A 22500-nucleotide genomic window follows, 5' to 3' on the forward strand; every position below is an offset into this window, starting at 1 on the left:
CATGGACATGAATGGATGCGTTTGGCTATCCGTGGCTGAATCCAATCGGGGGAGATGACATCTGGAGTACAACAGTCATGCATCAGCAATTGCATTTGAGATAAGGGAATATTTTCGAGTTGTAGAGTTTTTTCGGCGCACGCAACCCTTTTTTAATGTTGTAATCTGATGCATTTCAGGTGCCAAAATCGTGTTTTTGCAGTGATGCCATTGAAGAACCATTTTTGGTTCCCCAAAGTACTTTTCAGTCGTCAGTTCTTAAAAGAACGATTTTTTCTTAGTGTGAAGAATCTTTTAATATTCTAAAGAACCTTTTCCCACTTATTCTCCTTATTCCTGACGAGCTCACTGCGTTTTTAATTATGGGTGGCACTTCCGGTTTGGGGAACTTCCATTCAAAAACACTGAAATTAATCATTTCAAATCATAAGATTGCCCTACAAATAAAGCAGATCCGTCAGTTTTCCTTCATGATTTATTTTCAGACATCATGAGAATAACGTTACACTTGGTATTTTAACGTGACATAATAACAAGAATATCTATGGCAAGAGCTCTTTACAGTCGCTGCTTTCTTTTCCTCGTGATTATTTTCTTTTTTCCCTTTGCAATCCGCAGTAATATTATGAAAAATGTCAACATATCCTGCACATTTGTGGTCTGTTCTCCCGAATTTAATTTACAATATATGCCATTAATAATTCACTGGAATGCACGAAGAATCTCTCTCCCCAAAATCCTCACGTCTCTTTCCAGGTCTGTTTTCACAGGTAAATGCAATTTATTATCAGTCAAAATGACGGAAATCACTTTGAAATAGTATCACGCAATGCTGAAGTAAATGAACATTTTGATTAATGCAACATAAGCTACATAATATAGATATATATTACTACATATTACGTGCTTTTGGGGTTGTTTGGTCTGTTGAAAGTACCTTGTTGATGCTTTTACACTTTTAAATTTCCTTTTAATGTTCGATGGTTGAAGGGTGAGTAGATTAATGTCATCTCATTGTGACACTTTGTAACGTATTGCGTTCATAGAGCGAGTCTTTCACTGATTGTTTACAGCTTAAAGGAAGTTACACCCATAATTCGTGCAAAGCGTCATGGGCCGCAGGAATAATGTGGATAAAGAACCTTTTTTTGTGGATGAAAAAGATTCCATGGAAGGTAAAGGTTGTTTATGGAGCCATCGGTGCCAATAAAGAACCTTTATTGTTTAAGAGAATAAATTATAAAGTGGGACATTTCATCCATTGGGAAAAGTGAAAAGTGGGCGATATATACACTACCTTTCCAAAAATGTGGGTTTGATACTAAAAGTTGAAACTTTTATTCAGCAAGCACACATTAAATTTATTTAAAAATGAGGGTAAATATATTTGTTATATATACGATTTCTATTTCGAGTAAATGCTGTTCTTTTGAACTTTCTATTTATGTATTTGTAAAATGTATTATGGTTTCCCCCAAAATAATAAGCAGTTTTCAACATTGATGCTGACAATAAATGTTTCTTGAGCATCAAATCCTCATATTAGAGTGATTTCTGAAGGATCATGTGACACTGAAGACTGGAGTAATGATGCTGAAAATTCAGCTTTGATCTCAAAAATATAGATTCATAAATCATACCGATCCCAAACAGTAGTGTATCAGAATCGAGTCACAAGGAAAGGGTTGAAAAGTGAGTTATAATTGAGTAATAAGTGATAAAAATTTGTAGATTATTTTATCATCATATTATTTAATTGTGCACAATAAGACCAGAAACATGCATTAAAAAGTAAAGTGTCAATTTTGATTTACTGAATGTTTGATTTTTATTATTTTTTTGCCTTTCAAAGAAGATTTAGAGTTAACAGTAAAGGCCCGTTCACAGTTATAATTATAACGATAACTAAATTAGCATCCACACCCGCTGATATCATTCCGGTTATCCTTGCACGCGCTGCACGTTTGTCGTCTGTCGCTTTAAATAGCTCTTTAAAGCAGGATGGATTCTGATTGGCTGTCAATCTCAGCAGAAAAAATTATTTATTCGGAAAGTGATTCCAACTATATAATTTCACAGTGCCGTTATCGTTAGTTGTGGCGTGAACTCTGCAGATTTTGGTGTGAACGGGCCCTAATTCATCCTAAACGGCAGGACAGCTCGCTTTCAATTACTGCTCTTTTTTAGGCTTGGGTATCGCTTCAATTTTAACGTTTCCGATCTCGATTCTGCTTATCGATTCCAATTCTTATTGATCTTATTGAAGGTAAAAAAAAAAACTGCCTTAGATATCATTCACATTTAGTCTTATTGCTTAGCTGAATATCATGAACAAAAATCAACAGGTTAAAGAACACTTACACAAGAAACGTTTGCCTGTGCTTTAAAAACACCATAGAAAAACTAGCCAAACTAATATAAGCTTCAAGCATTATTAAAGACAAGTAAACACTCAATTAAAAAAAAGTACAAATAAAAAATTAGCAATCACGACAAGTGGATACAACTGAACAAAGATGCGATTGAAATAAACAGTGTTTTAAGATTAAGGTTCAGAAACTGGAATCAAATGTAAAATAACACACTTCATAAATAAAATATATATTACAAATATAGTTATTCAGTCAAAAGCGAGTAAATTTTCTCTTAGTCTTCTGTTGTTTGATGAGTGTTATTATAGAGAGGGCAGGAATATTAGTGCTGTCCCTTTAAGAGCTGCACAGATCCGATATACTGATACACGTGAAGCACAGACAACAGTTTAAAGTCATATTGAAATGCTCACAAAGGAAGGAATCTAATTTTTAATTTTATAACAAGTATCCGATTCCTGACCTCAAGTATTCGATTCCCAACCACTCTTTTCTGATATCGGTCCATCATTTTGAAAACCAACAGACTGCCCCAGAAATAGCCGTCTTTGACATGACAACCAGCACAAAGTGTTTCTCCCAGACACCGCCGCATGTTTGAGCTCAGACACGCGCTCTCTGGAGGCACCAGGCTAAGCGTGTGCGCCATCGGAGAGAGGAACCGCTGCGATACGCGGGGAAAACAGAGTTGGTTGGAGGGTCTGATATTTGCATGGCTGATACGGAGAGGGGAGGCTGTGCATGAAACGAGGCGGGAAGGTATTTTTAGAGCCGACGGAGGAAGTGGGAGATGTTTATGATTTCAGAGAGACTAGCTACTCCCTCCCCGAGGTTCTGCTTCACGCTTGCAGCTTTTGGCAGATCTGTCTCTCTCTGGCAACCGCTCCCTCAGCACTGGAGACTGACAGAGAGTTCACTTCCAGTATACCGTTACACACACACACACGACAGGCCAGAAACACTGACTCTTCTGTGCCATTGGCTTTTCGCTTGCTTAGTTAATATTCGACAATGTTATTGATCTGCCTGCATTGACAGCATTATATGAGAACTGATCTGAGCTGGACGATGACAGAGCGGCTGTATACATACAGTACTGTGCAAAAGTCTTAGGCATGTTAAAGGGGTCATATAATGTCATTTTTGTACAAGCTAATATGATTCTTTAGGGTCTAAATTAAAAGTTTGTAATATACTTTAATTAAAAATTCTCATTAGTATTGTAAGAAAACACTCATTTCGCCTGGTCAAAAACAGCTCTGTTTTCAGCACGCCGTTTAAGTGCATGTGTCTTTAAATGATAATGAGCTTTGCTGACTCCGCCCCTCTGTTCTGTGCGTACACCGTTTGTAAAACAATAACACAATAACCATAACGCGTCGTTCATTATAAACGTGGGATTATGAATTATATTGATAACGTCGTACATAGAAAACATGCCGTAATGTACCCTGAGTGTAAACAGCCACATTCATCGTGAAGCGTGCAGCAAGCGATTTGCAAAGATTAATATAAAGATTAATATAAAGGTTAATAAAACGTTACACTCACTTCAGTTCTTCTGGAGGTTCAGCAGGAACACGAATGGTATGATCCTTTTTTCAGGAGCAGCTTCTTAGCAAATAACCAACTTTATACTGACCTCGTTTGTAAAGCAGTCTGGTGAAATGATTCGCGCAAACATGACAGCATTGACGTTGATCGTGGGGAATATTCCCTTCGAAAACAAACTCAGCCACTGCGTCTTCAGCGGTTCGGATTTAGGAACTTCAATATGATGCTGTGCTCCTTATTACACCCAAGAGCAGAACACCACAATCGCTTAAACGCCATTCTACTCCAGCGTATCAACAATGAACGCGCCGGTCGGCGCGGACTATGATTGACAGCTCACTCACGAGCGAGGGCGGGTCTGTGTTGAAACGCTGCTGTCAATCAACCATCGTGGGAGGGGCGTCGATTTTGTGACGTCACAAAATCGAACAGCTTGATTTGAGACAGGAAGAAACATATAAGAATATTAAAAAAAAAACACTGGATGGATTTTTATCATTTTATGATGGTTGTGTACAGGCACTGCCAACACACATTTCAGTACAATCAACTTGTAAAAGTGCATGTACCATTATATGACCCCTTTAATATCCCCCCCCCCCCCAAAAAAAATGGTTGTAAGTCAGCTATCTTTTGCTGTAGTGTGTCGGTAGGAAATATCAGTTTACATTTCCAAACATTCTTTTTGCCATTAATTGTAATAATCCAGTGAGATTTGTGTATGCACGAGGAGTCTGACAACAGCCGGTGTGATCTGATCTCACCATCATCGAGTCCGTCTGTGATTACATGAAGAAACAGAAGAAACTGAGACAGACTAAATCCAGAAGAACTGCGGGAACGTCTCCGAGACGCTTGAAGAAACCTTCCTGCAAAGCTCCCTGAGAAACTATGCGCAAGTGTACCTGGACAAAAGCCGTTTTAAACGCAAAGGGTCGTGACACCAAATATTGATTTGGATTTGTTAATAGAAGTTAAATCATAAATAAATTCAATTTGTGATTTTATTTTTGAAAGCATTCTCACTTTACAGCATTTTAACACAAGTGCCAGTGCTTTTCCCAGTAGCTTTGCAGGAAGGTTTCTTCAAGCGTCTCGGAGACGTTCCCGCAGTTCTTCTGGATTTAGTCTGTCGCAGTTTCTTCTGTTTCTTCATGTAATCACAGACGGACTCGATGATGGTGAGATCAGATCACACCGGCTGTTGTCAGACTCCTCGTGCAGACACAAATCTCACTGGATTATTACAATTAATGTAAACTGATATTTCCTACTGACACACTACAGCAAAAGATAGAAATAACTGACTTAAAACCATTTGGGGGGGGGGGGGGGTATTAACATACCTAAGACTTTTGCACAGTACTGTATAAATGAACTAAATTAATAACTTTTTTACAACAAAAATGAACATCACTGAACTTGCTTAAGCTGGACTGTGACGCTATTTTCTTCTGGAAACAAACTCTGTTGCATTATTTCCCTGTTATCTCTGTAAAGCTGCTTTGAAACACTCTGTACTGTAAAAAGCACTATAGAAATAAATGTGATGACTCTTCATAGTGTAAAATTGTCTCCTTGTGGCGGAGAGAAAGTCAGGCACTGTTGATGAGCGTTCATTCGTTCAGCAAGGCATCTTATATCAGACGCCACAGGAAATGTTTGTTAAAATGATCATTTTCACAGCAAAGACACATTTGGGAGAAGCGATGAGCCGACTTTGATGACAATAACGATCATCCCTGCTCAGATGAACTCGTTTAATAACTAACCCGAGCCACCAAACACTGTGTTCGTGCGAATGAACGGCCAGAACACATTAAAGGTTTTCTGTTAGAACGGTGTCGTGTTAGCAAGTTAATAACTAATGATCGTTGCGACGGAAGTGAATCAATCAAAAACTAACTTTATCTGGACAATAACTTTATCCTAGATCTGCTGTAAAGCCTAAACAATCTCTGTTACTGTAATTTATTATCACTGTAAAGCTGCTTTGAAACAATCTATATTGATAAAAGCGCTGTATAAATGAAGGAGACTTGACTTGACTAGCATGCAAAGGACAAAACTTCAACGTCGCGGTTTCAAAGCTGCGGTTCGGCTCGTGTTTAGGTAAGATTTCTCAAAGAGGGATTGAAAACTGCAACTCTTCCTCTGACCCATTTTCTTTAATGTGGCGAATAAGGCAAACCTCTGCACGGCAGTGTTTCCTGACGCGTGTTTTTGTCGGTTCAGCAGGCGAACGCTCTCCAGGGGTGGGAATGAGACAGTCTCCCTGTTTGGACTTTTTCCTTCCTTCCTTCCTGGACGTCCTGCACTCAACAAAGACCCTCACCTGAGCAGGGCATTGTGGGGGAATGTGGACACACTTGAAGAGGAACACAGATCCAAAAACCACCATCAAAGCATCATAGACTTGTATGGTGCGTATTATGTTTGAATATTTGTTTGCATTTGATAAAAAAAAAATGCATTTGATTAAAAAAAATATATTTTTTAGAGGATTATTGTATTTGATCACATAATGTATACTGGGAACTGGCCTGAACTCAGTTTTTCTTAACCCTCTTTGTGTGTCAGTCAAAAATTACCGTATTTTTTTAAAATTACAATGAAATGAATGTACTATATTTTTGTTTCATAATGTTTTTTATTTAATATTTTGTATTTCTTAAGGGATTTTATGGTACTAAATTATATTTATGCAGTAGTTATAATCCATTTATTCACTTTTTGAGCATAGGCCTAAAAACGAAATTTCCAGCTTAAACTTTCATAAATCCTGACCGCTTCTGATCACAGACTGGAGTTTGTTATCTTCATAAAGATGACACTTGGCAGATTATTGCTGAAGTGAAAAAAGTTTTAAAAAGTGAACTAACGAAAAGAATTGTAGCCTACATTTATTGTCATGAAAAATGCACTAAAATACTTTATATAAATATATTTTCCAAAACACGTTTTACTCTAAAAATTTGAGCCAATCAAAGCCATAAATCTAAACAAGGTTTGTTCCAAATTTAAGGTTCATATCTAAAAAAAATGAGCTTTGATTAAGATTTTGTTTGGCCGCAGTACCAAACGCTTCCACTGGAGGAAATTAGTGCGAACAATGACATTTTTGACTGTGAACAATACAAGTTTGACTGTTTTTTTCAGGACCATTTCACCTTTTCAAATCATGTCTATGGTTTTTGTGTGTGTGTGTGTGTGTGTGTGTGTTCAGATAGCAAGTGCCAAAACCTTTACCAAGTTTCGTACGATTCTAATAAAGTAAAACATTTCGACCTGAAGAGCACCAGAGGGCTAAAAAAGAAAAATAAGGGGAATATATAATCAATGTAAAGTCCCATAGATTAATTAAATACAAGAATTTCTTTAAATAATTTTTTCTTGTATTTAATTAATATTTGGGACTCAAAATAGATTGAGGGCTGTTTAATATCCTTCCCAAAACCTCAGATTATTCTGAACTTGTTTGGAAGAGTTGATTGTCTCGCCCCTTTCCATAAAACACTCTCATGTACATTTTTTGCCTTAAACAAGAAATTCAAAATCAAAATTGTGTTATTTATGCATAAATATAATTATATTATTATGAACACTATCCATAAGCTATCTATACAAATTCCCAACTGGAAAATGCATTAGGATAATTCCGTTGTGGTGCGGCAAATGGCAATCTCAATATTTTCTGTATTGCTGATCATTTAGCAAAACCTTCTAATTAATTTTTCAAAAATGCAGCAAACATCATGAATAAGAACTGAAATCATTTAACAGAATAATTTGGGGAGTGTTTCAAACATGCACTCTCAGAAAATAAAGTACATAATTGTACCTTTAGGGGTACAATGGCTTGTCACTGGGGCTGTACCCTCAAGGTACATATATGTACCTTTTAATGCTTTTGACCCTCAAAAAGGTCCATATATGTACCTTGAGGTCCATTAATAAGCCCTATGGGGTACGTTAGTGTAGATTGTACCTTAGGGGACAGAAATGGACTCCTACTGTACCCCTATTTCTGAGGTGAAGGTTTGCAGGAAATGATGCCTTCATTTTTTGCGTGTTCCCTAAATGCCTTCCAAAGACTCGTACAGATATAGTGTGTGTCCACTTTTGCTTTGGGGTGATGATGCACAAACACTGTGTTTTACTCTGAGGACGCATTTCCCGGGGAAAGAGAAACAAAATGTCACCGCATAATTTAGACAAAAATGGGGGTTAATTGGTGTCTTGGGAAAGCGTTCCTACTTTATGTCCCTATACAAGCTCCCTCCCGGACACTGTTTATGAATAATCCGGGAAATAAAGGTACGATAACAGCCACAGATATAGACTGAACCCAATCTAGACGCTGTTACTCGTCTCTTTAAATCAGAGGGTGGAGGGACACCTTCCCTCTCTTTCTCTTTTGTTCAGCATGAACCTGGAGAACCGTCCGCTCGGCGTCCAAGGTCTCGGCACAGACGCGCTGGAACCAGACGCAGCGGATGCGATCGCCATGGGAACGGGCCCCTTGACAACCATTTCATACCCACGAGAAGAAAAGAGAGCAATATCTCTCCCTTTATTCGCTTTCTTTGAGATTCTCTCTCATATTCTCTCTCGTCTTTCCTTTCTCTGGCTTTCTCTGATTCTAATTTGTTTTATATGCCATTTCATTTTACAAGACAAATATCATTTTCTTTATTAAAGAGCTGTGATGATGGAAATATGTCAGAGATTTTGCTAGACTGTCCAAAAGTGATATTTGTTTTTTAATGACTCTACAAGTTCGATTACACCATTTATATATATATATATATATATATATATATATATATATATATTTTATATATATTTTAAATGTGATTGAAGAACAAAACCCTATATTTGGTTACGGTATTTATCTGACACAATTATTTGGCAAAAAAGGCAAACTAAAGATACAGGTTTTTATTTTACCATGCAAAATAAAAATAAAAAAATGCATAGAAAAATAAAAAGCTGACAGGATGATCAGATATTAATATTTTGTAGGTTATCTCTTGCTTTTGCATGTTATCATTACAAATAAAACAAACGACTCCAAGCACAAATATGCAATATGCTTACAAAATATTAATAATATTATTTGAATAAAGGCTGAAGATTTTTCTACTGTAAATGTGGTTATGAGTAGACGGGATGCTTTATATTATTTGTGCATAAACAAAGAAACGATAATGTAGAAATGCACACAAAGAACTTATGAAGCATGTAACATGAAGCGTTTAATGCAGAGCATCAGTTTTAACTGATTTATCTGTTTTATAATATTAGTTTTATTGTTTTGAGTCTTTTATTCTGAACTTAAAGTGACATTGTCAGACTTTTTCATTTGTTATGAATAATCTGATCTTTACGTTTACGTCCTAAAATTACCTCAAGTATTTAATTCATTGTATTATCCTAAAAACAGGCATTTACATGTTGACATTTGAATAAACTTTTTTATAATGAGAAAAATAAACATATTTTGACTACACTTGTTATACAATGTTCCCAAAAGAAGGAACAATTTTTTATTTATTTTTTTAGAACATTTTATGCAATGAAAAGATTCCATGGAATCTTTCAAATTCTTCTTGGAAGCCGATAAAGAAGTTTATTTTTAAAAACGAATGAGAATTTGCTCACGCCACCCTCCCCGGCGCCCATATGGGCGACAGCATGTTGTGCGAGAGTGTGAGACTGTTTTCAGTCAGTGTGTTGAAGAAAGCATTCAGTCTCTTTTCTTAAAGGGGTGGTTGATTATGATTTGACTTTTCTAACTTTAGTTAGTGTGTAATGTTGCTGTTTGAGCATAAACAACATCTGCAAAGTTACAACGCTCAAAGTTCAAAGCAAAGGGAGATATTTGCTTTTACAGAAATCACTTTTTAAGGACTACAACAAACGGCTGGTAGAGACTACACCACATTCCTCCCGGGTTAGTGACATCACCAACCCTAGAATTTACATAAACCCCGCCCCCTGAACACGATTTATAGATTATCATGACAGAATATGCTAATCAATGACTAGAAGATAACTCCACATCAGCTTCATAAATTCATCAACTAACCATTCAGAAATGTCCTGTTGCTTCTACATGTTGTCACTTCTTCTCGAGTCTCTCCATCATTGTCTGACTCCGGTTTGAACATAAAAGGCTAAAAGTGTTTGAAATTTTCAGTGCAAGCGTGTGTGAGGTAAAAGAACACGAGCTCTTGAAGCTCCGCCCCCTGTGCCGGGAGCAGCAGCTCATTTGCATTTAAAGGGACACACACAAAAACGGTGCGTTTTTGCTCACCCTCAAAAAGTGACAATTTTAACATGCGATATAAAAATATCTGTGGGGTATTTTGAGCTAAAACTTCACACACACACTCTGGGGACATCAGAGACTTATTTTACATCTTGTGAAACGGGTTTTTCAACAAAGACTATTTTAAACATCTAACTTTCTGGGCCGGCAAGTTTCAAAACCATAGAAGCCTATGAAGGAGTGAGCTCTCAGATTTCATCAAAAATATCTTAATATGTGTCCTGAACATGAACGAAAGTCTTATGGGGTTGGAACAACACGAGGGAGAGTAATTACTGACCGAACTAACCCTTTAATACATTTATTCAGCAAGCGAGTCGATGAGTCTTGAAGACGTTTTAAAGATGCTTTATTCCGTGGCCTGTTAAACACAGAAAGTGTGTGTTTTCCTGCAGCGCTTGCATATTTCCTGCTTTGACTGTTCTCTGTTGTGTCTAGGCATCGCCAGAGGCCTGAATACATGTGGCAGGAGCTCGGCGCTGCGACACGAGGGAAGAACCTAATCTTCACACGTAATCCCTTCAAAGTGGCAGCTCGCGCAGGAGAAGAACAGAAATCAGCATTCATCTTCCATCAAGTGTGTTTCATCTCCTCCAGCGACTCCGCCGAGGAGAAGTGCGCCGCCAGCGGATGTGACATCTGATTTGTAAGGCTGTCTAATCGCAGGAGAAGGTGAACGTCTTCTCTCTGTTCTCAGACCAGAGCCTGTCCTGATTCAGCGTTTGAGAAGACTGTAGTAAAAGGGACAATACGATTCAAATGCACGTTCCAATTATCTAAATGAGATTTAATTGAGTACTGGAGAGGGTTCTCTGTCCCAATTAGGTTAGCAAAATATTGTGCTTCATGTGAATTAATCATATTCCTAACACACCAGACTAGCCGCCGATTATGATGATGATACGAATAAATAATACCTGCAGGAATGATCTACAAGTTTGCTGCATGTGACTTATTACAGATTACAGATTCATACATGATATTCTCATCCTTTAAAAAAGAAAACATCTTTGTTTTTTTTGTTTTTTAAAAAAACATCTTTTAAAACATGAACAACTCTGGAACAACTCATTGATCCTGGAACAACTTTCCAATCAACCAATCAGATTTGAGGGACAAGTTTACAGTTTATGTCAAGTTTAGGCTTAGAACCAGAGTGAGGTGCTTCGACATCAGTGTTATTCACCTCTCATTTCCCTCTGATTTTAGGGAAAAGTTATGGGTAGGGTTAGGTTTAGGGGTAGGGATAGGGGAAAGACTAAATTTTGGGACAGGAATGTTATTCCAGGAACATCGCCCTAAAAGTATGTAGTGTTTTGTGGAGAAGACGTCAATACTTTTTGAGTGTGTAGCAGAAGAGCTATGGGACAAACTACTTCTTCATAATTTCGTATTTTGCTGTCAACGCAAAACTGCCCTGTCAATCATCTCATCACAGTTAAAATCCTCCACATTCAATTTTATTTAATTTCCTGCCATATTGGAGAAAAAGCAGCCGTTAATCCGCCAGTCATGCGGAGACTCTCCTCATGTGTTTGGTCATCTTCTAAATGCATCATTATGCAAATGTGTCATTATAAAAGTTCACAAATGAAATATGATGCGGATAACATTGAATAAATGTCTTTTTTGGCAGTTTAGATGCTGATTATTAATTACTCAAACCCCTTAACTATTGTTCTCACACATCTGCCATGCTTGTAGTTTTTTAACACTTTTTTATTTGTGTTTGTAGTTCTAATGGAATAATGGGTTGTGGTTGGATCTGCATTTCAGATTCTAACCGGAAATATTTGAGCATCCGGGTGACTTTGTAATACTCAAATTTCTGGAAAAAAATAAAATAGGCCTAGTTCTGAAAGTGATTCCCACTATATATTCCAACAGTTATCATTGAAGTTGTGTAGTGGACTCTGCTAATCTTTTAAATTTAGAGTGATTTTTAAAACAATCTTTATCGTTTTGGTCTTTGGTGGGAATGGGTTTTAAAACTGGAAATTAAAACGGGCATTAAAACTAAAAACAGAAAACTTTGTATGCGTTTTGGCACGACAGCAGCGTTTTGGGGGCCTGAAAATGCACACTTTTGGAAACGGCAAGCGCAAGTTTTTGAAAACTATACCGTTATTGTCTCCTTGTAAACTACAAAAACACGAATTTGTGAAAACGAACCTTGTTTCCATCACTAAATAAAAAAAATAAAATTAATTAAAAAAATGAATTACTTTAAATAAAAGTAAGTGCGACTTTTTATCTCGCAATTCTGACTTTTCTTCTCGCAATTCTGACTTTTTTCTCTCGCAATTGTGAGTTTATATCTAGAAATGTTGACTTTTTTCTCTCATTCTGACTTTTTTTATAGTTTATATCTTGCAATTTTGAATTTTTTCTTGCAATTCTGGCTTTTTTCTCGCAATTCTGACTTTTTTTCTCGCAATTGTGAGTTTATATCTAGAAATGTTGACTTTTTTCTCTCATTCTGACTTTTTTTAGTTTATATCTTGCAATTCGGGCATTTTTCTCGCAATTCTGGCATTTTTCTCGCAATTCTGACTTTTTTTTCTCATAATTGCGAGTTTATATCACGTAATTGTGAGGAAAAAAGTCGCAATTACCTTTTTTATTTTTTATTCTGTGGTGGAAACAAGCTTCCATAAAACGGTAACATCATGCGTGCGTATTATGTGTTCAGTCTACAGGCGCATAGTGTTTCTTTACAAAGTGACATCGCCATCTACTGGCATGGCAGCAGAATACAGTGGTTTTTTTAGCCGTTTTCAGGGATCCGTGTGAACAGGGATCGTTTTGTCATTGTCATCTGTACTTTTCCATTTATAGTACATCATTATCGTGTAATTGTACCCTTAGAAACCCCACACACACCCATAAACTTTTGCACACCACTCATAATGTTTTCCGAAAATGTACAAAATTGAGTTTTTGTATTTTTTTTCCCCTCTGAGCTGATAAAATGTTCCAGCTGATGCACATATGACACTGAAGAGCGGGTACGCGCGGGGTCGGAGGGCACGAGCCCGTGATATGATGCACAGATTCCTCCAGGACAACAGCGGCTCTGTGTGTCGATTCCTGAGGCGTCTGGAACTGATTAATGACAGTTTGCCTCCTCTCTTCTCTTCTCTTACATTCCTCTCTTAAAGGCCGTTCACAATGAGAGCGATTTGCGTCCGTAAGACATTCATTTACAAGGAGAGTTGTCCATTTCTGGCAATATGAGCGACAGCTGGACCGCCTACTAGCAACAATAGATTAGCATACTAACATACTAATTGTTGGAGCCAAATGTAATTTAATTATTCCACCACTAGATGGCGGTGTGGTTCAGTGGTGTGGGTAAAGCCGCACTTGTTCCATCACATGGTATTTAAGCTACTTTGGGTTGAATCACAGACACAGGTGGCGGGAATATATGGTTCTTACCATAGAACCGATGCATTGTAAACTCTGAGCCAGCAGACATAGCATTAAATGGACAAACACTGTTCAAACGGATATCGCTGTGTGCATTGTTTTTATTATGCGTGAAGAACATCTTACCACCTTTCTTGGGCTTATAGGAAAGCCACTACAAAAAGTAAGAACCCTCTCGGACTAAGAAGATACCGTTTGAAATTGAGTTTCTTGTGCATTGGAATGGACGGAGGAATTCTGTGAATAGAAAAAAGGTTGACTTGCGCACATGGCAGAGTGAGTGACTACTACTGGAGTGTGGATCGCTTACTTGATGGGTTGCAGAGTCTTATCGTCTTGAACTGAACAGAGTATGTATGTTTTAAGCTGGCACATGTGGAGAAATCTCAGAAGCTCTACGAAACGCCGGTGAGTGAACTTCTTTGATCGATATTTATCACATTATGAGATACTGATTCAGGAAGAAGTTTGAATCGCGGCTTGAGCTTGACTGTTTACGTTCTTCTACAATCAACAATACTCTCAGCTTGTTGTATGTTGTGTTGGAGTGGATTTTGCTTTGTTCAGTATCATTATCATCGCTTTATGGCTCATTGAACGTGCTTTAAAAGGAAACGCTTACGAGTGCAAATGCAATGAGTATCATTAGAGAAATGAATGATGATGAAATCACGAGTGAAACGGATGATGCCGATGTTGTTGAAATTAATTCAGTGCATGGTCATGCTGTTACTGAGAGAAACAGTGCTGTTGGAACAGAGAAAAGAGTCAGGAAAATGACTGATAAAGGTGTTTCATTGTCTATTGAGAATTTACAAAAGCAATGTAAATCAAAGTTTACTCAAACAAATCAACTTAAACAAAGGATCAATGATCTTATTTCTGGAAAAGTGACCAAAGAAACTGTTTCTGTTGTGCAAAAATATTTCCAGAATTATGAAACACTGTGTAAAGATGCTGTTGAAACTCATAATTCATTGCTGAAAATGCCAATGCTTAAAACTGAGTGGGAACAGCAACAAAAGTGGCTTGCTGGCAAATTGAAAGAAAATAATGAGTTTATCACTGATGTCAAACAATGGTTATCCGATGCTGGAGTTTTATATGAGGATGGAATGTCTTTAATAGACACAAATGTAGATCCTGATGACAGTGTATCTAATGCTTCAAAGCAAGGATCTCGCTTTAAAACCCATTCCTCGTCAGGTTCTTCAAAGGCTTCAAGCACTGCATCTGCTCGTCTCAAAGCTAAAGCTGAAAAGGCAGCCCTTTTGCAATCTGTTGCTGCTTTGAAAAAAATGCATGTTCTTGAGGCCAAAGAGGAAGATCTCCAAAGACAAAAGGAGAAAGTGCGGAGAGAAAAGGAACAATTAGAAATGGAAACACAATTAGCAATTGCCACTGCAAAATTGTCTGTACTGCAAATGAGTGAAGGAAGTGTTGAACGAATGAGTAAAGAAGAGGATCCAATGAATGCGTATTACGCGAAACATGTAAAATCATGCTCCTCAAGTAAATGCTCTAACTCAAAGACGTCTTTACAGCCAAGAAATGGAAATACTCAACAAGACAATTTGGTTGTACGTCCAAAGGAGAAATCAATCATGCAAACTCAAGCACCAGCCTCAATGAATTGTAAATCTTCATCTTCATCTGCAAAGCAGCAAAATTTAAGTTCCTACAGGCCTAAAGATAACATTCAGACGCCACATTTGTTGCCTCCACAAGTTACTACTCCGGTTTCTACTCAAAATTCTACCTTGTACGATGTTGTACAACAGCAAACTAACATTGCCGCTCAATTGGTGCAACAGCAAGCTTTGGTTTCTCTTCCACCTCGAAGGATATTGGAGTTTGATGGAGATCCATTGCAGTATGGCTCCTTTGTTAAAGCTTTTGAACAAGCCATTGAAAAGAAAACTGGGGACAAGCAAGAATGCCTTTACTATCTAGAACAATATACAAGAGGACGGCCAAGAGAGTTAGTCCGTAGTTGTTACAATATGAGAGCTGATCAAGGATACGATCGAGCAAAGAATCTGCTTAAAGAACATTTTGGCAGTGAAATTAAAGTAACAGCAGCATATATGGAGAAGGTTATGCGCTGGCCTGTAATAAAGGGTGAAGATGTTGATGCTTTGGAGTCTTTTTCCATTTTTCTGCGAAGTTGTTGTAACGTAATGGAAGACTTGCAGCAAATGGAGGAAATTAATGTTCCATCTAACCTTCGACTCATTTTGATGAAACTGCCTTACAAATTCCGAGAAAAGTGGAGGGCTGTTGCTTGTGAGTTACAGGAGCGTCACGGCAACAGGGCCATGTTTTCTGATTTGGTGAGGTTTATTGAGCATCAGGTAAAGATTCTTTCCCATCCATTATTTGGAGATCTACAGAGTGGACAGGCATCCTTTTCATCTCATGCTAAAGCTCAGTCTAAATCTACTAGTAAAGGTCTTGCAACTGTTGCAGCTGTACATACTGTTTCACAGCTGTATCCATCTGAAGTACAACATACCTACACTAGTTCTGCTCAACAAAAGAACATCAATAAATTGTGTATTATCTGTAAAGGCTGCCATTCATTGGATAGGTGTTCTCGTCTAAAGAACATGACACACAGAGAAAAACTGAGCGTTTTAAAAGAAAATCGATCCTGTTTTGGTTGCTTGAAGATTGGACATGTAAGTAAAGATTGCAGAAACCCATTAATTTGTGATGTCTGCAGTCAAAGGCATCCCACCTTGCTTCACATAGAAACCAAAAGTGAACCATCACCATTACCAGTAACAAATGCTCTGGCTGCTTTGCAGGCGTGTGGTCAAACTGGGGCCAGGAACAGGGAGTGTGTTCTGTCTATCATCCCAGTACAAGTCAAGGTGAATTCAGGCAGTAAGATCATCAACACCTATGCGTTTTTGGATCCAGGAAGTTCAGCCAGTTTCTGTACAGAACATCTTATGAGAAAACTGAATCTTACAGGAACAAAAAGCTCCATACTGCTCCGTACTTTAGGCCAAGAAAAATCCGTAGACACGTTCATGGTCCGTGGTCTTCAAATTTCAAGCTTGGATGGACCGACCTTTGTGGATTTACCAGAACTGTATAGTCAACCATCAATGCCCGTGAGCAAAAATAACATCCTCACTTTAGATGACTTAAAGGATTATCCATATCTGGAGAGTATCAGAATTCCCAGTATTAATGCAGAAGTTGAGTTGTTGATTGGTCTCAATGCATCAAATCTTATGGAACCGTGGGAAATCATTAACAGCCAAGGTGGGGGACCCTATGCTGTCAAGACCCTATTGGGGTGGGTCGTGAATGGGCCACTAAGAGGTGGTAGTAGTGACAAAGGAGAGACTGGCTGTCCTGTAGTCACTGCTAATCGGATCTCTGTTGCCAGGCTGGAGGATCTGTTGATTGCTCAATACAATCATGATTTTAACGAGAAGCTGTCAGATAATGATGTTACCATGTCAAAAAATGACCAACAGTTTATGGAAATAATGGAATCCACAATCAAGTTTGAGGAGGGTAATTATTGTATTGACTTACCTTTAAAGTCTCCTGATGTCATCATGCCAAACAACCGTAGTGTTGTAGAACAGCGCGTTCTGGGTCTACAAAGGAAGTTTCAAAAAAATCGAGAGTATCAGCAGGAGTATACATCTTTTCTGTCTGACGTCATTGACAAGGGATATGCAGAGGTAGTACCACCTGACCAGTTGAAACGAGAAGATGGTAAGGTTTGGTACATACCACACCACGGAGTATATCATCCGAAAAAGAAAACGCTAAGAGTAGTGTTCGATTGTGGTGCAGTATTTAAAGGAATTTCGCTAAATACTCAGTTGCTGCAAGGTCCCTATCTCACCAACTCTTTGCTAGGAGTTCTTACAAGATTCAGACGAGAGCCTGTTGCTCTGACAGCTGATATACAATCCATGTTTCATCAGGTAAAGGTTTCCCAGAAACATGTGGACTTTCTGCGTTTTTTGTGGTATCCCGGTGGTGACATTACAGGGAACATTATGGAATATCGGATGAAAGTTCATCTTTTTGGGGCAGTGTCCTCGCCCAGCTGTGCTAATTATGCATTGAGGAGGATTGCACATGACCATCAAGCTCACTTTGATTCTTGTGTTCTAAACACAATTCTTCATAACTTTTATATGGATGACTGCTTAACATCTTTGCCTACAGAAGCTGAAGCACTCCATTTGGCTCAGAATCTCATTGCTGCTTGTGCAAGAGGAGGATTTCCGTTGTTAAAATGGTTGAGTAATAGTCGTGTTGTTATGTCAAGCATTTCAGAAGAACAGAGATCAAAGGCAATTAAAGAGCTTGACTTGGATAAAGATGATCTTCCAATGGAAAGAGTACTCGGTTTGCATTGGTGCACCGAAAAGGATACATTTACCTTCAGGTTATCCATAAAGGAGTATCCTCACACAAGACGTGGCATGTTGTCAGTGGTTAGTTCCATTTATGACCCCTTGGGGTTTCTTTCCCCATTTACTCTGCCTGTAAAACAGGTACTTCAAGAAATGTGCAAGTGTAATGTTGGCTGGGATGATAAGATTCCACAGGCCTTCTCTCAGCGATGGACAAGATGGCTGGCTAACCTGCACTGTATAGCAGCACTGAAAGTAAACCGGTGTGTAAAGCCCAAGGACTTTGGTCCAGCCAAACATGCTCAGCTTCACCACTTCTCGGATGCCAGCGAGAATGGCTATGGGACGGTGTCATACTTGAGGTTGGTGAATAGTGAAAAAAGGACTGTAGTGGCATTTATCTTAGGAAAATCAAGAGTTGCTCCACTAAAACAGATGACAATCCCGAGGTTGGAACTTACGGCTGCTGTTCTCGCTGTACGAGTGGATAGAATGCTAAAAAGGGAGTTGCAGATTAATTTGGATTCATCTGCATTCTGGACAGACAGCATGACTGTACTGAGATATATCCAAAATGAAACTAAGCGGTTCCACACCTTTGTAGCAAATAGAGTGGCTGCCATAAGAGACTCAACAGATGTTGTGCAATGGAGGCACATAAAGTCAAGTCTGAATCCGGCGGATGAGGCATCTAGGGGTCTTGGTGCTGAAGAGTTTTTAGCATGTGAGAGATGGCTTAAGGGACCTGATTTTCTTTTAAAGGAAGAAGAAGAATGGCCCAAGTCCAACATGAAGTCATTGTCAATACCTACAGATGACCGGGAAGTTAAGGTAGATTACACTGTACATGCCTTTGCCTGTCAGGTTTCAAAGTCTCCTACCAGTCAGTTCTTCAGCTATTTTTCTGATTTTGCAAAGCTTAAAATCTCTGTAGCATGGATGCTCAAGATCAAGGAAATGCTTGTGCAGCTTGTGAAACAGAGGAAGGCTTTACAAGCATCTATTTGTACAAAGGACGTTCCAAACACTGAGGCAAAAAGGTCTCATGCAACAAGAAAGATGAAGGCAAAAATGGATTGCAAAGCATTGACTGCTGATGATCTCATGAGAGCAGAAATTGTTATAATTCGATATTGTCAACAAGAAAGATTTTCTGATGAGATTACTGCATTGAAGGCAGGAGCTACCGTCAAGAAAAAGAGTGACATCTTTCGGCTTGATCCAGTGCTGGAAAATGGTATTTTGAGAGTAGGAGGGAGACTGGCTAAGGCTGCCATGCCGGAGGAAGAAAAGCATCCAGTTATATTGTCTAAAGATCAGGCTATTTCTCAACTCCTCTTGAAGCATGTGCATCAGCAACTGGGCCATGCAGGAAGAAATTATATGTTGTCATTTCTTCGTAAGCGTTACTGGATAACTAACGCTAATTCCGCTTGTCGGAAAATAATCTCTGACTGCGTCACATGTCGTCGCCTTCAAGGAAAGATCGGAGAGCAAAAAATGTCTGACTTGCCAGCGGAGAGACTTTTGCCTGATTTACCACCATTTACAAACGTTGGTGTTGATTACTTTGGACCCATTGATGTCAAGAGAGGTCGAGGAACAATTAAGCGTTACGGGGTCATCTTCACCTGCATGGCAAGCAGGGCTGTCCATCTGGAGATGGCCTATACATTAAATACAGACTCCTGTATTAATGCCATTCGCCGGTTTATGTGTCGTCGTGGTCAAGTCGCTCAGTTAAGATCAGATAATGGTACCAATTTTGTCGGAGCTGAGCGGGAGCTGAGGGAAGCTGTTACTGGGTTAGACCATAATAAGATCCAGCATGCATTGTCATCAAGGGGACTTACGTGGATATTTAACCCTCCTGCCGGGTCTCACTTCGGTGGAATTTGGGAGAGGCTTATTCGGCTTGTGAAAAAGGTATTGCATTCAACCATTAAACAGCAATCTATGGATGATGAAAGCTTTCAAACTCTTCTGTGTGAGATAGAAGCAATCCTTAACGCCCGTCCTATTACGAAAGCCTCTGACGATGTGAACGATCTGGAGGCACTTACGCCTAATCATATTCTCCTTCTAAAATCTAAACCACTAAGGATCCCTGGAGTTTTCGATGAAGGAGATTTGTACATCAAGAAACGATGGAGACAGGTACAATATTTATCGGATCTCTTCTGGAAAAGATGGGTAAGGGAATATTTACCATTACTACAAGAAAGACAGAAATGGATAAAACCACGAAGAAGCTTTACCGTGGGAGATATCGTTGCTATCATGGATCCTTTAGCTCCTCGTGGCTCCTGGTTGATGGGAAGAGTAATTAAAACCTATCCTGATAAAAATGGATTCGTTCGATCAGTCCAACTGAAGACAAAAACAGGACATTTGGAGAGGCCTGTGTCCAAAATCTGTCTACTACTAGAAGCTGAGCACTGAAGCAGAATCGGAATACAAAGACACATACAAAGACATTTATGGCTCCTTATGTATATGTTGTTTAATTGTGAATTTACATTATTACAATTATGGGGCCGGTGTGTTGGAGCCAAATGTAATTTAATTATTCCACCACTAGATGGCGGTGTGGTTCAGTGGTGTGGGTAAAGCCGCACTTGTTCCATCACATGGTATTTAAGCTACTTTGGGTTGAATCACAGACACAGGTGGCGGGAATATATGGTTCTTACCATAGAACCGATGCATTGTAAACTCTGAGCCAGCAGACATAGCATTAAATGGACAAACACTGTTCAAACGGATATCGCTGTGTGCATTGTTTTTATTATGCGTGAAGAACATCTTACCACCTTTCTTGGGCTTATAGGAAAGCCACTACACTAATAGTCTTTCAGGATTTATTATGCATACTGTGCACAGTGTGCACATTTTCTATTGGTATGTATGGAATACTTTACTAAATGTGCAGTACATAACAGAGTATGCAACAATGCAATGCACTCGACTTGGTTTTTAACCTTTTCTTGACTTGTTATTTGATCAGTATGCCATAAAATGTATAAGGAGCTATTTTTTCCCCCTAAGATGATGCCACATGCATTTTAATGTGACAAAAACGTTTAAAAACCAGTGTTGTTATTGCCACAAAAAAAAAAAAAAAAACTATTAAAAGTTGTTTTCGGTAATTAAAATAAAGCTGAAATAAAAAAAATATATATACATTTTTTAAATAACCGTAAACTAACATTCCCTGTGATTTTTTTGTGCAAAATCAAGGTTTAAAAAGTCTATTTGTAAGTTGTGTTTCTGTCAATAAAGTGACAGGAAATGTTGAACGTGCAATTTTTGTTTCTGCAGCGTTGCGAAAGAAAGCCCCGCCTCCAGTGACATCTCATTGGTCCAAAACTGTGATCGCACAACAGTAGCTGGATTTAAAGTCGCGATGTAACGGAAGTAGTAACCGATGTTTTTCTTCCATACTGTGACGTACATCCAAGTGAAACAAAGAAAATAGTAGGACTGGGACTTGCATCGGTTGTTGATTGATGGAGGCGGATCTGAAGGGGCGGGGTTTAAGCGGACTAAATGAATGGAGAAGTTCAACATACTGTACATCACCAGAAGATTGATTTTGATTTAAACTAATGAGTCAAAAAAACATGTTAAAAAAAATTAAATGTGCACACATGAATTGTTCACAATAAGACCAATAACATGAAATAGATGAATTTTCATTTCATGCTGACTTTAAACATCAGATATCTTCAGGTTGTTCTACATTACAGCATTTTCGCTTTCTGTGTATTTTTGGCTTCATATGTATTTTTCAGAATGGCTGAAGTTATTAAGTCTTGTTTAATGAGAAATTGACAAAATGAAGTGACTTCAGGCTTAAAACAAGAACAAATATCTGCCAATGGAGTCAGAGAAAAAAAAACTGAATTTAAAGGGAAAACAAGTTTGTTTTTCTGACCCCATTGGCAGATATTTGTTCATGTTTTAAGCACAAACATTAATATCGGAAGTCACTCTGCTTCTGCAGCAAATGCATCGTGATTTAAGAATGTTTAGATGGGCTACTTGTGAAAACAAGAGTAAGATACTGAGGAAGAGCATCAGTTTTTGCACTGAATTCAAACTAAATCCTCTGCTTTCACACAAACACCTGAAATAAAGTGCCGAGGAAAGCCTTCTCTCTTGAAGGTGAGTGTGTGTCTCCTGTCAGCATCACACTCTGTACATGTGACTCAAACTAAAGCACTGGTCTGTGAGATAGGCTTTACGAGGAGCGTGTGTGTGTGTGTGTGTGTGTGTGTGTGTGTGTGTGTGTTAACGGTTAAAGACGTTCATCATCTCACAGTGGCAAACTTGTGGCTTGTGGCTTCCCATGATTGATCCTTTATCTCCTGCACTGTTGTAGTGTTAACTTTCCCCTCAGACAGACCGACAG

At 38.5% G+C, this 22500-nt stretch overlaps 1 protein-coding gene across 4 annotated transcripts in view; it reads right to left on the reverse strand.

The window, feature by feature from the left end:
* rftn1b (raftlin, lipid raft linker 1b) overlaps window positions 1–22500 on the reverse strand; it is a 132846-nt gene that overhangs the window by 109807 nt on the left and 539 nt on the right. The gene's annotated exons all lie outside the window — the stretch shown is intronic.

Source organism: Squalius cephalus (assembly GCF_949319135.1).
Source record: "Squalius cephalus genome assembly, chromosome: 15".
In the NCBI taxonomy this organism is placed as follows: domain Eukaryota; kingdom Metazoa; phylum Chordata; class Actinopteri; order Cypriniformes; family Leuciscidae; genus Squalius; species Squalius cephalus.